The 20,746-nt window shown below is 40.2% G+C and overlaps 2 long non-coding RNA genes across 2 annotated transcripts in view; one reads left to right on the forward strand and one right to left on the reverse strand.

Moving 5' to 3' along the window:
- Window positions 1-3,749: 3,749 nt before the first annotated feature.
- Window positions 3,750-20,746, reverse strand: part of LOC118969823 (uncharacterized) — a 45,115-nt gene continuing 28,118 nt past the window's right edge. Inside the window, exons 4-6 of the long non-coding RNA XR_012122978.1 lie at window positions 11,495-11,963; window positions 8,172-8,268; window positions 3,750-4,310 (exon numbers count right to left, since the gene is read on the reverse strand). This is a non-coding gene — a long non-coding RNA (uncharacterized lncRNA). The remainder of the gene's footprint in view (window positions 4,311-8,171; window positions 8,269-11,494; window positions 11,964-20,746) is intronic.
- On the forward strand, window positions 12,325-17,874 carry LOC118969824 (uncharacterized). The gene is made up of 3 exons (XR_005057645.2): window positions 12,325-12,393; window positions 13,257-13,346; window positions 13,796-17,874. It is a non-coding gene; the product is annotated as an uncharacterized lncRNA (long non-coding RNA).

A 20,746-nucleotide genomic window follows, 5' to 3' on the forward strand; every position in this document is an offset into this window, starting at 1 on the left:
AAGGTGCGCAAGTAGCTTATGGAGACGCCCGCTCGGTGAAGAACTGAGGCCACCTGCCAGCAGGCGTGGGACTGAGCCCTCTTGGAAGGCAGATCCTCCAGGCCCTGGCAAGCCTGGGGAAGAAGCCGACAGCCTCACGGGGCGCTGAGCTACAGGGACTCAGCCCAACCGCTCCTGGGTTCCTGCCCCTCAGAAACGTGTGATCGTTTTGGGTGAATTTGTTATGCAGCAACAGTAAAGAAGATATGATAAAGAGTTGTGGGGGGGAGTCAGTAAAGAATTCCCGGAGAGGGCACCTGGGCTGTGAATTGCCGTCCATCACTAATGCCACAGCCAATGCCCTCCCTCTGCTGATGCTCTAGCGCCCGTGCCACACTCCTTTCAACCTCCCCTTTCTACCTTCCTGGCCTTATCTTGCCCCCCACCCCCATTCTCTCTCTCTCTCCTTTTCTCCTCCCAGTTAGATAGCAACGGGAAGGGTTGTATAAACGATTCTCAATTTTTGGTAAGAAGGAAGCAGCCTTGATGATTACACGTTACCCCCTTTAAAAAATGTTCACTTCCATGAGTCATATTTATATGACAGATACTCCACACTCCTCCTCCCAATCCTCCTAAAATGTTCACCCATTTTGGGCCCACTGAGGGTGGGCACCACAGGGTTTCAAAGGATAGTTTGGGAAAGAACTATTTGATGTATCACTTAGGGAATGTTTGAAGTTAGCTTCAATATCAACACAGTGGTCTTAAATAGTCAAATTAGATACTTGGTTTTTATTGATGAACAGAATTCAAAGAATGGACCCACAAGCCCTAAGTGTCTTTGGTCCAGAGGAAAATTTGCTGAGAGATAGGAGGGACAACTGGAAACACAGAAGTAAAGCCTATTTGTACTGCTTTTCAAAAAATTTGCATCTGTTGTGGTGAAATTATTCACAGAATCATCCATTTTACTCAGAAGTCTCCTGGCCTCCGTTCTTTACCAAGTGGGCCTCTCCACAGGCTGCTTAGAGGGTCCTCACAAATGGCAGCAGGATTTGCCTGGAGCAAGTGACCCCAGAGAGAGCAATGGCTGTAAAAGACAGAGGATGCATTTGTAATGTGTATAATAATCAGATTTTCAATGTCTTAATTCATTCCTGTCACTCACACAAATACGAGGCATTTCAGTTGCCTCTTACTTTTTTAAACTAGATTTCTTGGCAAACATTCTCTGAGCTCCATCAGCTATAATATGTTTTGTGTCTTGAGGTAATTTCTCTCCTTCAGTGAACTGTTTTCCACCAGACACTTCCAAAGGGTCATCTAAGTGGATACTTCACCATCTCATGGAATAATTGTGTTTGAGAAAGCAATTAAACCTTAAAATATGATGAGTTATCCTCGGACCTCGTGACAGCGTGACTCTACACAGAACTACCTCTTCTGAAACAAAATATGTAATTACAGTCAGTGTCTGAACTCATGCTAGTCTGTAAGGTGCAGACCACGCTGACACCCATCCCCAAACAGAATTCCAACATAAAAAAAAGAGTATCACTCCCTTAATTTTAAATCTCCTAATGAAGATTAGGGATAGCATTCAATTTAGGAAAATTATTCCCACTCAGCATTGCTCCAGTCGATGAAATGCCAGGATAGCCATTGTAGTTCAAAGGACTGTGTTATGTCGCCTCAGACATTCCAGGGGGACAGGATGAAACGCTGAAAAAACAATGAAGGGGGCAGTCCTGCCTGGAGAAAGATGGGCCAAGTGCCCTCAAGGCCCTCGTTCAATCCTTCAGTCCTGTGACACTTCTGAGGTTGCTCACAATTGCATGGAACTTAAAAAAAATTGTTTTGCTGTTTTTTAAAAAAATACATTAATTATGGTAGTTTGGAACAGCTTTATGTGTTTTTCACTACTAGTTGTTTTTTTGTTTTTTTTTTTTTTGAGAGGGCATCTCTCATATTTATTGATCAAATGGTTGTTAACAACAATAAAATTCTGTATAGGGGACTCAATGCACAATCATTAATCAACCCCAAGGCTAATTCTCAACAGTCTCCAATCTTCTGAAGCATAACGAACAAGTTCTTACATGGTGAACAAATTCTTACATAGGGAATAAATTCTTACATGGTGAACAGTACAAGGGCAGTCATCACAGAAACTTTCGGTTTTGATCATGCAATATGACCTATAAACCATCAGGTCAAATATGAATATTCGTTTGATTTTTGTACTTGATTTATATGTTGATCCCACATTTCTCCTATTATTATTATTTTTTTTATTTTTAATAAAATGCTGAAGTGGTAGGTAGATGCAAGATAAAGGTAGAAAACATAGTTTAGTGCTGTAAGAAGGCAAATGTAGATGATCAGATGATCAGGTGTGTGCCTGTGGACTAAGTATTAATCCAGGCTAGACAAGGGCAGCAAGACCTCCACGGATGCAGAAGATTTCTCTCAAAGCAGGGGGGGTGAGGTTCTGAGCCTCACCTCTGTTGATCCCCAAATTCTCACCTGATGGCCCCCCTGCGACTGTGCCTGTCTTAGGTTGTTCCTCCCTTGAGGAATCTTACCCGTCTCTGGCTAACCAGTCATCTTCCGGGGCCATACAGGGAAATGTAAAGTTGGTAAGTGAGAGAGAAGCCATATTGTTTGCAAAGGTTAGCTTTTTACTTCTTTGCAGATTTATGCCTTGTGGCTTCTATGCCCAGCACTTGTGTCGAGGTATCTTTACCACCTGGAGGAATTATGATACTCGGTAAATTCGATATGAGGCACGAATTCTATTTAAGGGTTGTAATTAGGAAGGAAGAAGAAAAGCTATAGATGTAGCATATGAAGGAAACATGGGAGGATTGATTATTTCTTTGACATATCTTCTTGTATAGTACCTTAAGTATGTATGGGTTTTAAACTACTAACTAATTTGCACACACATATTAACATAATAGGAATACGGTGACATAAACAAAGCAAATCTATAATTACCATCCATCTCCAGTGAAGCCAAGAAAACCATTTAGGCACCCTAGGCATTTGTGAAAATTTATCTATGATATGATGGATATTGTCCAACTGTACTTGAACCATCAGACAAATTAAAGCAGCCCATTTCTGGGATCTGTTCACATCCCATATGTTTTTTTAACCATAGATAGTCTATAGTCATGAGATTTTGGGGTGCTACACCTTGCACCCCTCCCAACTCCTGGTTGAGTTCCAACAGTACAGATCCAGTCAAATTCGTTGTCTCACTGTATGCACATGCCAGCCTAGACATCTCCCTCCTCCTTCTTATGGCAAGTCCAGGAGACGGTGGGCTGGATGCAGCCACAACCGCAGCATGTCCGGATCCCTGTGGAGGCTTTTTGATGATCATCCCCCGGCACGAGTCCTCCAGAGAGTGCTGATGCCGGAAGCTCCTCCTCATATCGTATCTTAGTTCATTTTCTGGGTATCCAAGCTAGGCCTTGATCTTCTGCATAGAAACAAACAGACCCTTTGCCCACACTTTGACATGCCCTCTATACCACTGTGCAGAACTCATTGGAGGTCAGCACACAGTAACTGCTTTTTTTTTTTTTTTAATTAAGAGAAAGGAATATTATCAGAAAAGAGTACCTCCATAGCTGATCATCTGACACCCTTTAAGTGATCAACATTAAGGATATTTAAAGCATGTGTTGATCTTTGATTTACCAATAGTTTTATCCTGTTAAGGAGTAATCCCCCTTTTCTTTCTTTCTTTTACTAGTTGTTTTTTTAACTGATTATGTAGGAAGGATCCCAGGTACTTTCTCTAAGAGGAAAATTCTCTAAAAGAAAACAAATTACCACACTTCTTCCGAGCAAATGTCTTAGCTCTTTCTAGACTCCACATGGAACTAAGACTACATTATGTAGCAAACCTATGCCAAGAGTGTGATCGATCAAAGGTCTTACAGAAACACCCGCTTTCCTAATTGCATCTTTTCCCCAAAAAGCCTTAAAATAAAAAGTGAGAGCACAACTTACGGAGGGAAAAAAAATCAGGCTCTACATACAACGTGGGGTTTGTTTTACTTAGTGTGTGTTGTTTTCAGAATTTGTTTAAAAAAAAAGTCCCCTGACACAAAGTTGTATGATGAATACAGTGTCCCAGCCAAGTTATAAATCGCAGCAGAGGGAGATTTAAATGGCACACGTTGAGCAGGATGGCGTCCTCACCACAGCACCACTCTGGGGGAGCAGAGTTCTCATGAGCCTTCTCAGCTTCCTGACGCTCCAGTGCGTCACCAGCTAGACATAAGGTTCCTGGAGATGTCGGTGAAGTTCATCTGGAAAAATCAAATATTATTTTGGCACCTACATTTCATTAGGTAATAATGTGCTTTTATAGTTCAATGAACTTTAAGCTCAGTGTATTGCTCGACCTCTTTGGTTTGGCTTGTTTTCTTTAATTTCATCTTCTGTCTTAAAGCCATTAACCACCTCCTAAGTAGAAAATCAAACAACCATTAAAAAACCACGGTTTACCATTTAAATTTGATATAATTCACTTAAAAAAAGAAAAAAGTAAGAGGAAATGCCAGCAATCATGATGGAACTCCTCCTTTGTGGGTTATGGTCTCATTTTAGGGCTTAATTAGAGAAGATATACCTCTGGGGTACTTTCTGTGCTGGATTTTAAGAAGGTGTTACCGAGAATGGTCTTCTGGAAAAGCAGAAATGAAAATAGTGTAAGAATGGATTCGGACAACGGTTTTCCACTCCCCACATTTACTTCCCTATGATATTTGTCTATTAAATTTCCTACAACGGAAGAAGCATGTCCCATGAGCCTTTTTAAAAAAGGCGTAAAGACATAGGAGGAAGACCGTAAAGGCATCAAAAGTTAACTCACTGTTCGTGTCTCTGCACTGCCGCCAGGGTCTGGAGTTCTCCTGCCCTGGCCGAGGCCCCTGCACTTCTCTCTCTTGCAGGCTGCTCCCGTCTCGCTCCCCTCCCTCCCTCTCAAGGCCCGAGGAGCCCCAGGTGATGGATACCAGAAATGCAGTGACCTAGAAAGGTCCTCGCATGCAGGTGTCCTCGGGAGGGGTTCTGTCTCCAGCTCTTCACTTAACCACAGGCCAACGCACTTGACTGGGACCTGCTTCCCTCATTTTGGAACAAGGATTTGGAAGCAGACATTGGCAACTATAAAACTCTATGGCCTATGTCACATTAAATCATGTTGAGCATCTATATGTCCGCCTTTTCAAATAGCTTCTATAATTGCATGAAGATGACCCACTCTATTAGTGTTCAGTTTACTCCCTTTTTGTTGGTTTTGGCCACGTATTATTTTTAATCCTTTTCCTTTTTCCTCCAATTCCTGCCTCCTCTTGTTTCCCTGGCAGTGTTCCTCTCTCTGTCCCTATACTCCACCCTTAGCCGATTTCACTTTCCCCTCATCCGTCCCTCACTTTCATTAGGTACTGCTCTTCACTCTCACCCCAGTGTAGCGATCTGAGAAGCCGCTGCTTGATTTTAAATGATTTCTTCATTTGCTGTGTTACAAGTAGAAAATGCTGTTATTAAATCAATGCACATACGACATCTTTACTCAAGTTCAAAATGTTAGAATGTTATTTTTAACATCATGCAATATGTAGGTATATTAAGTGACTAATGCAACTATTTGAAGGTATGAATCAGGCAGAATGGGTTTCACTATGTTAAAATTTTTTAATTAAAACATTTTTTAGGCTTTCAGAAAATAAGGACTGACCACTGATCTTTGTCAAATCTGAATATTTTGCTATATTTGGCTTCAAGTTTTTAAAAATAAAATGTTGCAGATGGAGTTAAAACGTTCTGTATACTCTTCCCTACCCCACTCCTCACCCTCTGCCTCCCAAGCAAGCACCATTGCACACCAAGTGTTTTCTCCTTGCATCGTTTTATACTTTTATTACATATGAATGTGTAATAGATAAGATGCAGTACTGACATATGTTTCTAAATTTTATATTAATGATATCATACCATCTTTCAATCAGTGTCGAGATATACCCATGTTGACACACAGCCCAAGTGCATTCATTTTGATTGTTGTATAACAGCATTTTTTTGTATGGATAGACTACAATTTACTTATCCATTTTACAACCAGTGGATATTTAGGTGGTTTTTAATTGTTTGTTGTTGCAAATGGTTCTAGAAAAATATTCTTGTACCTATTTGCTCGGGCACATATGTGAGAGTTGCTGAGGGTTATAAAGATGCACATCTTCAACCTAAATATGTATTTGTATATTGCTCTCAAAAGCGTGCCAGTTTAAGCTTGCACTAGCAATGTTTGAGTTTCCCCTGCTCACATTCGTACCAGAGTCTGACATCATCAGACTTCCACATTTTGTCCTGATCTGCTATGTGGAAAAATACCAGCTCCTCTTGGTTACAATTTGCATTTCTCCTATTACAAGTGAGTTTGAACATTTTTGTTTCATGTTAGCTGACTTTCTCCTGTGCCTTGCCTGTCCATATCTTCTGCCCATTTTACTTTTGAGTTGTCTTTATTCTTAGACTTTTCCTTTTGAGGATTGCAGCACAGAAACCCTAGTTTTATGTTTTATTTTGAGTTGGTTGAGGGTACATTATTTCCTTTTACCCTTCTACTGTTTTGAGACATACATATTATTTCTTTTATTTAAGTAGTTACAGTTTCAACATAACTGACAATTAACATATAAATTTCAACATACATACTTTACATAACAAAATCTAAGGGTAAAAAAAATCATTAAATTTTAGTGACTTTGAGTCCCTCAAAAAAAAAAAATCTGACAGTAACACATATATCTAGTATTCTGAATATAGGCACCTTAGAATCTATGAACTACGATCATCTTTCCCATCTAACATCCTATGTTGTTAAAGATCTCATCTCTACATTGTTTTATTCTCCCAAATTAATTATTCTTTATTATTCTTATTACTGTTGTTGTCTTTATAAAACAACATTTCTTTAGACTAAACCCATTGTTTACCACTGTCTTTGCTTGCCATGCGTTTGTGCACTGGAGATCTTCATTCTGGGATTATTTTCCTTTGGCCTTATGGACATTCCTTAATAACAGATTTTTCAGTGAGGTTCATGGAGTGATAGATTCTCTCTATTTTTGTTTGAGAAAGTAAAAAACTTTACTTCACCCTCACACTCCAACAGTAGTTACCTGGATGTAGAATTTTAGGTTGACTGTTCTTTGCAGCAGCTTGAAAATTGGTGCACTGCCGTGTGGCTTCCTTTGCTGCTGTTAAGATATTGGCAGTTAGTCTAATTTCCATCCTTGTGTATTATTTCTTTTTTTCCTTCAGTTGCCTTGGACATCTTTTCTTTGTCAATAATGTGTTGCATTATACAACCACGTGTCTCTGTGGATTTTTATTTAACCATCTTAGGACATTTTGTGATCCCAAATCTGAGGGTTCATGTCTTTCACTATTAGTGATAGTTCTCAGCCCTCATCTCTTAATGTTACAGCCAACTTGAGCAGTTATGTGACATACGTCTCTTAGGTTGTCTTGCGTATCTTACAGGGAGGTTTTGGTAAATGCATCTATGTGTATAAAACAGTGAGAACATTCATTTTCCTCTGATGTAAAAGCTTTAATACCTGGCACCCATGCACCAGGTCTGTGATTCGTGATGTCTGTGATGGGCAAGCTACCGCGGTGCTGCCTGCGTAAGCGTCACTGTGCGCGGTAGTGTCCGTGGAATCCTGGACCGATGTGCTAGTTTTGTTTTCCTGGCACACATTAAAATGATTATTAAAATGAAATAATTCATCCATGTGACAGCTGATTAAAATCATCTGTTGTCATCTACATGTACCTGCGACGTCCTGGGATTGGCTGAGGCATAGCTCCCTTTAGAAGAGCAGCCAATGAGGTTGACCTGCGGATAATGGAAGTCACGTTTTTCAGCAAAAAAAGTAATATAATTTGATGTGTCTCCTGGAAAGATCTTATTAGAGAAAGAGATCATGTTCGAGAATGGAGTACCAAGGCGTTGATTCTGAAAACAAGAAGACGACATGGCAACATAGTGGCACTGGGAAAACGATGAGCGCGGGCGCCAGCTCCGATCGTGCCAGCCTGATGGGGACGGCGCCGGTCATCTCGGGTGCTGCTCAGCCACCACTCATCAGACTTACCGAACGGTGGGCGCAGTGGGGTACAGAAGAGGGCCTTGCGGGGAGATATCATTAACCGGTATCGGTGAACCCCATGGGATGAGCAGGTGTTTTGTATCTGTAAGAGAGATGTATCGGTAAGTCCTTCTTTCGGAAGGGAACTGTTCTTAGCGATTACTGTTATTGTTTCTCTTAGGCAATTTGTTATTTCTTTGGTCCATATTGGAGGTGTTTTCAAACCTGCTGGTTTGGGGCAATAGGGAGAGTCAGATTCAGGGTTTACGTAGCTTAAAGCTTCTCCAATTTTACAGGAGTGGGGAGTGCGGAAGGCTTCATAGAAAAAGAATGTAAAAACATGTTTCTCGTTCAAATTTATAAACACATTTGACCAGGTGCGTGTGTTGCGTCTGCAAGGGCCCTGGCCAGGGTTCATGTGAATGAGCGTCCTTAAGCTGAAGCTGCATTACCTGCGTGGTAAACACAGCCCTGCTGCTGGGAACGAGTAGAAAGGGGGCCAGCCCCCTCCTTTCTCCAGATGCTCAATGTTTTAGAGAATTGCTTCCTAAAGTTAACAAGCACTAAACTCTAAAGAATGATTAAATAGTTCTTTACACAAAGCCACCACTGATAAATCCAAACCATACAGGGTCAGAGGGTAGAAAAACAGGCTTTGCGCTCCTGACCCGTTTCCATGAGCCCCATTCAGGCAGGAAGAGCACAGGCTTCCCTGCTCAGATCTTCAGTGTCCCTGGTTGAAAATGTCCACCTGTCCTAAGGGGACTCTGCTTCTTTCTCTCTCCCCACAAGCCCTCTCTATTTTAACCCTTTCCCCCCCTGATTGTCTTTAGTTCCTTCCCATTTTCTAGAATGCATCACTTCCTCCTAAAAAAAAAATCAAGTTTTCTCATCTGTGTAGCAAATTGCAAAGCCTTGATGTGTCCTCCCAGGCAAGTCCTTCTTTCTTTGTCTGGATTCTCCTGTTGGCTACAGAGCAGAGCGAGCCTCAGCTCATGGGGGGAGGGGAGGGGAGAGAGTTAAGGCTCCCATTCTGGACGGCAATAGGCTCTTTCCCTGAGTATCTCAAAACTCGTCTTGAAGACGCACACATCTTGTTCCAAAACCTTTCCTAAGGTCCATCAGGAGTGAGTATTTCTACCACTGAAACAACCGGAACAGCACCTGTGCCCCGTCCTTCTGACCGGGCTTACCATTGCAATACCCTCTTCTATTGAACTAACCAGGAAGAGCGCCCTGCCTGAATTCACAGGTGTTTCCATCAGCTCTGGAAATGTGGGAAGGCTTGGCAGGCTGGAGGTGAGAAGGGAATTAATTCACTCTTTGACTAATGTATCTGAGGTGTCCACGGAAACCTGTGGGTACAGCTGTTAGGTAATCAGTTAAAAAATGTGCCTCTCCCAGAAAGAGGTCAGGGTGGCTGATAAGGCTCAGGAGCATCAGCTTGTAAATGCTCTTTTAATCTGAAATAAAGATGCAATTGCCCTTACTTTGAAAAGTGTCCAGAGTGAGAAGGAAACTAGCAGAGAATGGCTGGGAACAAAAACCTGGGGGAACTGGGAAAAAAGAGGAGGAGCCTGCAAAGACAACTGGGGTCAAACCAGGAATTCAGAGATGAAGCAAAGCATGAATAAATGAATCATAGCAAACACATACTATTTACTCTGTACCAATGCTATTTTAGGTATCTTACCTGTATTCATTACATCTTACACAGCCCTGTGCGGTAGGCATTATTATCAGCTCCATTATAAGACGATGAAATGGAGCCAGAGAAAGCTTAAATCATCTCGATTCAGGTCACAGGGCTAGTAAGGTCTGGAGCCAGGATTCACAACCTGACAGTCTGGCTCCAGAGCCTACCTTCTTACCATTTCCCTGTTTGTAGTGCCCCTTAAGAAGCTAAGCAAGGAGACAATTTCAAGAAGAAAACAGTCAGAGGTTTTCTGTACGACAAAGCGGTCAAGTGAAATGAGGACAGAAATGATCCAGAGGGACTGAACAATTATGAGATCGGTGATAATCTCTTTCTTAACTTTAAAAAGTAATTGAGGTATAACTGACATACCATGTTATATTAATTTCAGTTGTATGGCATGATTTAATATTTATATACATTGTGGAATGATCACCACCACAAATCTAGTCATATCTATCATCCTATATAGTTACAGAAAAATGTTTTGTTGTGATGAGAACTTTTTTAAGATCTCTCAGCAACTTTCAAATATGTAACACAGCATTATTAACTATAGTCACCACGCACCAAGACTTACTTTATAACTAGAAGTTCATACCTCTTGACCCTCTTCCCCCATGTTGCCCACCTCCATCCCCTGCCTCTGGCAACTGCCAGTCTGTTCTCTGTATCTATGAGTTTTGTTTTTTTTTTAGATTCTACATGTGAGACCAAATGGTATTTGTCTGTCCTGTCTGATTTATGGTACTTAGCATAATGTCCTTAAAGTCCACCCATGTTGTCACAAATGGCAAGATTTAATTTTTTGTGTGTGTGACTTAATGATATTTCATTGTATAAATATCTTCATTTGCACCCCAGGCCGTTCTGCTCACTCTTAACACCTGACTTTGCCCCCACCACCCAAATCCTAGCTGAGGTCAGGGCCTGGCCTCTGCACCATCAGGGAAGAAAGATCAGATGTTAGATGTGTTGCTTTAAACACTCCCAAGTAGTTTTAAACAACCCAGGGGAAAATGAAGTGCTGGCTGACTTATCTGTAAAATTAGCAAATTCAGATTCAGATGATTACAGACAATCTAGACAATTCAGCTCTGGGCTTGTTTTCCTGAATTATCCGGAGAATTAACATAGCAATTAAAAACCCATCAGGAAATCTCATCCTCTTTCATTTTTCTCCATACAGTGGTAGTTTCTCAAGATAAATTACAGCTATTTGCTTCTTTGGGGAGCAAATGTTGAGCCTGTGCTCAAACTGCCCTGTGCTTTCATGGGGCATTGAAGGCTCCTTACAACTAGTGGAGAAAAAACTGGAGAACAGAAGTAAGGACACAACTTTCAACCTTTAAAGGATGAGGAGCTTTTGTGTAAAGCCTTTCTTTACATTTTTTAAATCTTTGAAATGAATCATGATTGATTTATGGCCCAGCCATTTTATTCCCAAAGAACCGAAGCCTTGACTTCTAAATTGACAACAATACAAAAAAGAAAGTCTTTGAGAAGCCAGTATCCTTTTACATCAGTTATTTCTGTATCTTTCCAGAAATAATTTTGCAAAGGGCTAATGACAGATCTTCAGACTTACAGAGCAAAGCAGTTCACATCATCTCATTTGATTCTACTAACATACTTAGGAATCATGAAGAGGGAAACCAACGGTCGCTCCCGTTTCCAAAGCAGAGAAAGTGGCACAAAGCCCTTTCAGAAATCTGGTCCACAGATCACTGGCTGAACAGGAAACGCTCCCACCGTGTGGTCCCCAGTTCCCTGAGGATACAGGGCTCTGCCCTGCCTCCCGTGGCCTCGTGCGCTGCCCTCCTGCTTTCTGGTCTCCTTCTGTGTTGAAACGCTTGATGCTCTCAGCTGGGGGAATTCCTTCATTAGAAATAGTCTCATCATCCTAGCCTCTTGGAAATGGTTGTGAAATGACTGATCCTTGTTTCTGGCGTCCGCTGGGGTATTTCGGAGTTGAGTAGTCCCGACGGTAAGTTAAGGGCAGCCTCCAGGAGGTGGGGACGGTAGAAAAGCAAGCAGGCAAGTCCTGGACCATCAGCATAAATACTTCCAGCAGACATTCTCGGGAACCTGCTACCTGCCGTCTGGAGACATAATGGGACCAAAACAAACAAATCAGTGACAGGAGTGATGCCCTCGAGCTCATCATGACATGTGGGACATACACATGAAAGTAAGCGACAGCCTAAAGTAGCAAGGCTACGTGTAGGGTGACCACATTTTTCCAATGAAAATGAGCTCGTGCAGTCCAAAGGTACTTATGGGGACCGAATGGCATATTGCCAGCCAGCAGTGTGTCGCTGAGACGGAAGAGTGACTTAAGAAGCTGGGCTGGTTGCTAGGCCTTGTGGAGAAGGTGGGGCTTGAGGGCGAAGGCGGGGCGTGCAGAGGCCCCCGGCGCCCGGGGCGCAGGAAGGGGGTGGGGAGGGCGCTCCGCCTGGGCGGGGCTGCGGGCGCAGGAGGCCGCCCGCGATGCCCGCTGGAATAGTGGGCAGAAGTAATTACTAGGAGTGCGTAAGTGCTGGGGGGTGGGGGGAGAGGGCTTTCTGGGTGAGATCTGGCTGTTGAATAGGCTGCCCTTGGATGAGTGAAACTTGGAATGATTTTATTTACCACCACTTTCTAAAAACACATTGTCAATAAGATTTCTTTTCTCCGCCCCTTATGTTACTTTCTGAGCAGGGTCCATAGTTTTGGGGGCAAATTTAGGGCTTTCACTACATCTAAACAAAGTCTGATCCCTCGTCCCGTTTAGAGCTCCTCTCCTGCCGGCAGCTGGGGCCCGGCCTGTGGTGTGGGCAGCAGCCGGGAGGGGGGTCTGGTCCGCATTGGCTCTGCCGCCGCCCGCCCGCGCTCTTGGCTGCCTTGGGGCTGCAGACGGCGGCGAAGGGTGAGAGAGAGAGAGGCAAAGGCTGTTTCTCGCATCTGCCGGTGGTTGTGGTTTTCTTTTGGCTACCTAATCATGGCAGGCACCCAAACGCCGACTGTTCCACAGCGCGCAGCGATGAGGTCCTTGGAACTCCGCGGGCGTCCTGACACGGCCCTGCTCCCCGGCCTGTATCAGCTCCATCCTCTGGTGGGTCACCCACAGCCTCTTGCTGCTGGGATCTTCCCAGCCAGGCAGCCAGTTTTCTTAGAGTATTTTCTCTCTTTCTCTTTTTTTTAAATTAAAGTATCATCGATATATAATATTATGCTGGTTTCAAATACATAACACAGTGGTTCAACATTTACCCATATCATCAAGTCCTTACCCCCTCCAGTGCGGTCCCTGTCCATCGGCAGAGTCAGATGCTACAGAATCAGCTGTATTCTCGTGGAGTACTTTTAAGGCAGTCCTGTCCCAAATACTCACCTGATCTCTGCTTGGTCCACAGGAAACACGGCCCATCCTTAGTGTAGAACTGGGCGACTGCCCGGGGCTCAGCGGACCGCTCCCACCGCTGCCTTGTCTCCTGGCTCTGCCTGTAAGCAACTCCCGCTACTCTCTCCATCCTGAGCTTTCCAGGGGACAGTTAGGCACTAGTCTTTAATTTCATCCTGTATGACCTAATTTCCCGCAGACGTTTTCTCACCAAAATGTTATGTTTCACTGTGGTAGCAGAACTTCCAGCTGGAAAATGGAATACCTATCTCCCTTCTTGCAAAGAGCACCAATCGCCATTGGTGGGTCAACTGGGATACATTGGTTTGGTTTGGAGGTGGAAGGGGAGGCGCGGGACAAGACTTCCTACACACATGAATTCTCTTACTACCAAGAATCTCATTAATGAGTCTCTTCTTCTCTTATAAAGGTTGGAAATGGGGGATGGTAGTGATTGTCCGTAGATCAGTTCGATCCTCTCTTAGTCCTGCATGGATGTGTTTGGCATCTTTCCTAAACAGAAGTGCATTATTTATCACCCATTGTCCACAGCTTGGAGGCTTTGGCTGAAAATCTGAGACAATCTCATCCCACATCCTGTGACGTAGGCAACGTAGTCTGAGGAGGAGGAAGACATGAAGAAGGGGAATACACTTACATTTTTCTGCACAATTTGCCTAGGACTCTAGGGTCTGCCTGAGCCCCTGCAAACAATCTTCAGTGGTGACTTTGGCTTCCTGGCTTGTTTGGACTCTGGCTGCCTGAACTGACCTGGAGCTGGTGCTGACGGGCCCTAATGAGGGAGCTTTGTCTCTTTGTATCGTCGGTAGTGGATTTGCAGCCCCACTAAGTCAGTTTACCTCTTTCCTGTTTTGTATTAGAGATACTTTGTTTTCTATCAGTTCCTGTCTAGTATTCTTTCAAAATGAGCTTAAATATTTAGCACCTAAATCTGGGTGTTATTTTCTCCTCTAAGTTATGTCCCTTAAAGGAAATCCATTTCAAGATGATAATGCCTGTATGCTACCTCCAAAATGACCATTTAGTGTATTCCTCTTTGATATATGCTCTTTGTGCACATTGTGGCAAACCTTTGAGATGTCATGTGGGAAATCCTGGAGCTTATGTTTTTAAAAAATTCTTTATTTGATATTTTCATTACAGCACTAGCCCATGCTTGTACATAACAAGCAGTACTATGGAACAAACATACATAAAAGACAAAGCTAATTACCCCACCTCTGTCCCAATACCATCCATTTACTGTTGCTCCCCTGTTATATCTTGTTAGCACATATACAAATACATATTCAGATATGTTGGGGATTTGTTAATCTGTTATCATATAAATATAACCATGTTCTGTACAGTTCCAGGTTTTTGAGGATTCCATACTGTGTCCTGATTTTCTTTTAAATATTCTCAGTCAAAGCATTTCAACTTACTTTTTTCAATTGACAGTTTATCATAGACTTCTCTGCAAGTTAGGATACATATCTATAACACTATTTTTTAATTTCTTTGTACATAATCTCACTCTCTCTCACACACACATTATTTTACATAGAAGAGTTCATTCTGTGAATACTTGGGAATGTTCATTTTGCTTAGACTTTCCATTTTTTAAATTTATTTGCATCCTCTCCCTCTCTCTTCCCCTTCTCCCCTATTCATCTGCCCTACCCTTTTCTCCTCCAGGGAACTTGTATGAACAACACGATGAATATTTTTTCATGTTTTCCTCCTTTTCTTGTTTGATTTATAAAAATGAAATTATATTTTATACCCTGCTCTCATACTTAGTTTTCTCATGCAATAAAACTTCATTGAAATTGCTTTGTGTTGACTGGCACACACAGTCTTCTTTGTGGCTACATAATATTTCACAGCGTGGAGGCATTTAATATACTCACCTGTGCCTCTCTTAGTGGGTATTCATTTCAGTTCAAATTGTTGTTTTCACTATGAATGATACTGCAATGAACATCATTATACATATACCCTGGGAATTTTATTTCTAGGAAATAGATTCCCACAAGGATTATAGGGTTTAAGACATGTGCATAGTTTTATGTTTAATGAATATTGCCAGATTCTTTTCCAAAAGACTTCACATTACCACCGGAAATTTATGAGAGTAATTCTTTCCCCTAGTTCTAATCAGAAATAGGTGTTATCACCTCTTTAAACTTTTGACCATCTAATGAACAAAGTGAGTACTTTATTGTTATTTTAATTTGCATTTCCCCGACCACTAGTGAGTCTAAGCATCCTTGCATATATTTTTTGACATTTTGCATTTGCTCTTCTATAAATGCAACATATTCTGCCCTTTTGGGGGCTTTGTGAATATGGTGGTGGTTTCAACCATAGCAAGTTGTTGTAGTTCTTTCTGTATTGTGAATATTTTCCCTTTTCTTGTCACAAGCACTGTGAATATGTTTTCCTCTTTCATCACTTATTTGTTGAATTTGGATTTGGTATAATTTGCCCTTCAAATGTTTTTAATTTTTTACATTGCCAAATATGTCTTTATGAAAACTGGCATCTGGATCTCCTCTTAGTTGAGAAAGTCTTTCACTCTAAGTTCATATGTTGTCGCCTAGCTATTCTTGTAAGATTTTTATTGTTTTATAATTTATGTGGTATGACACAGAGTATGGCTATGTTTTTTTCCAGATGGATAACCAGTCATGCCAGTACCATATGGTGATAAACTATTCTTTTCTTCCAAATGGAAATACCCCCTTTGTCTTATATTAAATTCACATATGTCCTGGGGTCTGTTTCTGGGTTCTGATATGTCCTGTAGACCTGACTGTCTCATCCCAGACCAGAGTCACAGAGAGTTGATCATAGTGGCCTTATGTTTGCCTTCTGCTATCTCCTGAAGCATATTCTCTGTCACCATTCATTTTTATATGCCTTTTATGTTCTTGAGCTTTATTCTTCCATATGAGTTCTAAGATATTTTGATACAACATTTCCCCCCCGCTTTTTAAAAATCAAATATGGTTAAAATTTTAATTGGAATTGCGTTGACTTTACATCTTCAGTTTGAGAGCTCTGTCATTTAAAAAATGTCTTCCTATCCAAGAACATGGTAAATTGTTCCACTTGTTCAGATCATGTTTTACGTCCTTCGGTAAGATTTTTACTTTTCTTCATTTAGGTCCTATGCCTTTTTAAAAATATGTGGCTACATAGCTCCAATAACAAATGGCATTAATTTCTTTTATATTCAATGCCCTTTGAAATGCTGAAAAAACTCAGAATACAGATCATATATATGTTTTGTTATATACCTAAGAGTTTAATTTTCTTTGGAAATTGTATTGTGTATGTAAAATTGATTGTAAATTATATTGTGTTTCAAATGCCATTGTCCATGTTTTCACTGCTAACATGTAGAAACACATTTGAGATTTTTGGTGTGTACTGGTCTTGTATCTCATGATTTTGTTCAACTCAGTTCTAACTAGGGTTTTTTTTGTCGTTTTTTTGTAGATCCTTTGGGATTCCTATGTAGATAATCATGTTACCTGCAAACAGGGGTAGTTTTATTTCTTCCTTTCTAGTTCGTATGCTTTTTCTTGCACTTTAGCAGTGACTAGACCTCCCTGTGCTGTGTTGAATCATAGCAGCAGGAGTGGACATCCTGGCCTTGTTCCTAATCGTAGGAGAAAGCATTTAGACTTTCACCATTAAGTATCATTTTAGCCATCTGATTTTGTAGATTATTAGGCTGAGGTAATTCTCCGATATTCCTGTGTTGCTGGGAATTGTTTCTTGTGTGTGTGTTTTTTTTTTAAATCATGAATGGGTGTTGGATTTTGTCAAATTTCTTTTTTTTGTCAATTATGTGGTCATAATGATCATATGGTTTTTCTTCTTTAGCGTGTTAATACAGTGGATTATGCTAATTGATTCCCAAATGTTGAGCTAGCCTTGCATACCTGGAATAAATCCCACTTGGTCATGGTATATAATTTTTTAAATACTATGTTGGATACAACTTGCCAATATATTGTTGAAATTTTTGTGTCTAAGTTCATGAAAGACATTAGTGGGCAGTTTTCTTTTGTGTTATTCTCTTGGTTTTATATCAAAGTAATACTGGTCTCATAACACTAGTTGGGAAGAACTCCCTCTGTTTCTCTTTTCTGGAAGAGGCTGTGTAAAACTGGTGTTAATTCTTCTTTAAATGTTTGTTAACACTCTCCAGTGAAGCCATCTGGGCCTGGAGATTTATTTGGGGGGTACCTTTAAATTACAAATTCAATCTTCTTAATGATCATATAATGATTCAGTTTGTCTATTTCACCTTGATTGAGTTTTGATAGCTGTGGTTTTTAAATTTTTCTTTTAAGTTGTCAAATTTATGAACATAAAGGTATTTTCTGCAGGATTTATAGTGACATCCTTGATATTCTGTTTTGTGTCATTTCTTTTTATCTTTGTATGTCTTGCTGGAGATGATTGATTGGGTTGATTTTTCTTTTGAAGACCAGCTTTTTTTAAAGTAATTTTTTATTAAGGTATGATTGATATACACTCTTATGAAGGTTTCACATGAAGAAACAATGTCGTTACTACATTTACCCATATTATCAAGTCCCCACCCACACCCCAGTGCAGTCACTGTCTATCAGTGCAGCAAGTTGCCAGAGATCCACTATGTCCCTTCTCTGTGATACACTGTTCTCCCCGTGATCCCCCACACCATGTGTACTAAACATGATACCCCTCAGTCCCCTTCTCCCTCCCTCCCCACCCCCCCACACCCCTCGCCTTTGGTAACCACTAGGTCATTCTTGGAGTCTCTGAGTCTGCTGCCATTTTGTTCCTTCAGTTTTGCTTCATTGTTATACTCCACAAATGAGGAAAATCATTTGGCATTTGTCTTTCTCTACCTGGCTTATTTTACTGAGCATAATATCCTCCAGCTCCATTCATGTTGTTGCAAATGGTAGGATTTGTTTTCTTCTTATGGCTGAATAGTATTCCATTGTGTATATGTACCACATCTTCTTTATCCATTCATCTACTGATGGACACTTAGGTTGCTTCCATAGCTTGGCTATTGTAAAAAGTGCTGTGATGAACATAGGAGTGCATATGTCTTTTTGAATCTGAGAAGTTGTATTCTTTGGGTAAATTCCAAGAAGTGGGATTCCAGGGTCAAATGGTATTTCTATTTTTAATTTTTTGAGGAACCTCCATATTGCTTTCCACAATGGTTGAACTAGCTTACATTCCCACCAGCAGTGTAGGAGGGCTCCCCTTTCTCTGCATCCTCCCCAGCATTTGCTGTTCTTAGTCTTTTCGATGCTGGCCATCCTTACTGGTGTGAGGCGATAGCTCATTGTGGTTTTAATTTGCATTTCCCTGGTGATTAGTGATGTGGAGCATCTTTTCATGTGTCTGCTGGCCATCTGAATTTCTTCTTTGGAGAACCGTCTCTTCATATCCTCTGCCCATTTGTTAATCGGGTTATTTGCTTTTTGGGTGTTGAGGGGTGTAAGTTCTTCATATATTTTGGATGTTAACCCCTTGACAGATATGTCATTTACAAATATCTTCGCCCATACTGTAGGATGCTTTTTTGTTTTGTTGATGGTGTCCTTTTCCGTACAAAAACTTTTTAGTTTGATGTAGTCCCATGAATTCATTTTTGCTTTTGTTTCCCTTTCTCAAGGAGATGGGGAAGAACCAGCTTTTTTAAATTGCATTTCTCTGCTTTCCTACTTTCAATTTCACTAATTCTTGTTTTTTTTTTTTTTTATTTTCCTTCTGCTTGTTTGGGACTTATTTTGCTCTTCTCTTTTTAGTTTCTTAAGGTAGAAACTTAGGTAACAGATTTAAGACTTTTCTTTGCTTCTAATGTGAGCATTGTGTGCTATAAATTTCCCTCTTAGTTCTGCTTTAGCTTCATCCCACATATTTTGATGTTATTTTTACTTTCTTTCCATTGTTTGTATTTTTAAATTTTCCTATTGAGACTTCCTCTCTGATCCATGGGTCATTTAGAAGTCTGTGACTTAATTTCCCGGTTTATAGGTTTACCTGTTGTCTTTCTGCTACTGATTTCTAACTGGAGTCGAAGATGATAAAAGAATATATTCTCTGTGATTTCATTTATTTGAAGTTGCCTAAGGTTTGTTTTATGGCCCAAGATATGGTCTATCTGGGTGAGTGTTCCTGTTATTGGGTGGAATATTCTGTGAATTTCAATCAGCTCCTGTTGGTTGGTTGATTGTGTTGCTCAGATCCTCTATACCCTTCCTGATTTTCCGTCTGGTAGTTCTATCAGTTCCTGAGAGTGGGTGTGTTTCTTTTAACTCAATTGCTAGTTATTTTATGAAGTTATTATTGTGAAGGACATTTTTTTCCTATTTCCATTTTCTTGCATACATTAGTACTATTGAGGAAAGTTGCTAATTGTTCAAATAATGTACCAAATGCTCTTACTAATTCTAATAGTTTTTTTTAAACAAGATTATTTTGGATTTCTTAGGTTTGTAATCAAGTCACTAAAAACAATTTTATCATGTCTTTCCCAATATTTATAACTATTTTTTTTTATTGATTAGTGCCTCGAAGAAAACATCAAATGGTACTTGACATTGGGCGCATCCGGGTCTGGATTCTGATTGTAATCAACATGGTTTTAGTATTTCACACTTTAGGTAATAGTTGTTAGTTTGGGTTAGTCTTCATTATGTAATCAAATCCTTCCAGTTCTACCTTCTTTAAAGTTTTATTACAAATGGCTCATGTATTTTATGCCTTTTCAGCAACTAGTTATATTTTTTCCTTTTAATTTATGGATGCAAAGAAGTATATATTAATACATTTTTGACCAACTGAGTTACCCTTATATTCCCAAATTAAACCTCACTTGATGAAAAATTGCTAAATTTATAGTAATATTGATAAATTGTTTTTTTTATTGCAACATCTTAATTAGGTTTGATATTAAAGTTATGCCAGCTTAAAAAATGAATTGGGAAGATTTTCATCTTCTTTATTGTCTGGAATGGTTTAAATAACATTGTATTTATCTATTCTTTAACATTTGTAAAATTCAGCTCTTTTAAATGGTAACTCTTTGATTACTTTTCCTGTCTCCTCTGGTGACCTTCAGTTTCTTTTGGGGTTAATTTGGGTTATATTACCTCAAATTTACTTTTATCTCTTCTCTAAAAATAGCAAATTTTTCTTTCTCACGCCTCATTTGGCCTATTATAGTTTTTCTTTAATCAAGCTCTACGAGGAATTTATTTGCTTTAGTATTCTTTTAAAAGCCCAGCTTTTGAATTTGTTTATCCTTTCTACTATATTTATTTTCTATTTCGCTAAGTTCAGCTTTTATCTTTATATTAATCCCATCTTTTTACTTTCTGGTTTATTTAGTTGTTATTCTAACTTCTTAGCTAATTTTTAAATAATGAATGAGTTAGAATTTCTTAATTCTAATTTTTCTCTTTCATTTTTGTTTCT

The sequence above is a fragment of the Manis javanica genome, chromosome 11, assembly GCF_040802235.1.
Source record: "Manis javanica isolate MJ-LG chromosome 11, MJ_LKY, whole genome shotgun sequence".
NCBI classification, from domain to species: domain Eukaryota; kingdom Metazoa; phylum Chordata; class Mammalia; order Pholidota; family Manidae; genus Manis; species Manis javanica.